The sequence below is a fragment of the Otolemur garnettii genome, unplaced genomic scaffold (assembly GCF_000181295.1).
Source record: "Otolemur garnettii isolate 467f Iridium unplaced genomic scaffold, OtoGar3 scaffold00076, whole genome shotgun sequence".
NCBI lineage: Eukaryota > Metazoa > Chordata > Mammalia > Primates > Galagidae > Otolemur > Otolemur garnettii.
Genome location: NW_003852471.1, coordinates 2,796,828 through 2,797,556, shown reverse-complemented (window position 1 = coordinate 2,797,556; position 729 = coordinate 2,796,828).

Genomic DNA, 729 nt, shown 5'->3' with positions numbered 1-729 from the left:
ATATTGTATAGTATTGAATATATAGATATATGATGAAGAGACTTTAGGAGCTTGAAGAAGAGAAATGTTTATCAGTAACAGGAGACTATATGAAATTTAGAAGAAAATTCCCATTGTGAAGAATAGAAAAACAAATGAGGACAATATATGATAAAATAGTGAAGAACTCTGGTGTCAGGATCCAGGAGAAAAAGGAAACTACGAAGTGAAGCCTTTACTTGGGGTACTTTTTCTCTAGGGCCACTTGTCCATTCTTGAAAGATGCCTGAGAGCCTGAGATTGTGCAGTTATGAAAGTTTAAACAATGGAGACTAAGGGGCTGTCAAAAGAAAGGGGACTTGTAAATCCTTCACCGCTTTGGGTCAAGACCTGAAAGGGTCACACTGTAAGGATTAGGATGTAGTGAAAGTAATCTGTCCCTTCTAGGAACTAAATGCCAGTGTAAGTGTGCATATTCCCAAAATGGAAATGAGATCTGAAGATTGAAGATCACTGAAATGATCTGAGATGGTTAGTCCCTTACCGCTAGAGAGAAGCAAATGTGAATCTTCCGTGAAGGAAAATACATCATACCAGGCTTGGAATTATTTTATATTTTTTAATGTATGATTTCCAATACTCAACCAAAAATAACCATGCACATGGGCAGAAAAGGGCCCAGAAGCAAAATTTTAGAGAAATAGCAGACATAGAAGTAGAGCAAGTAGTCACAATAATGAAATTGTCAGA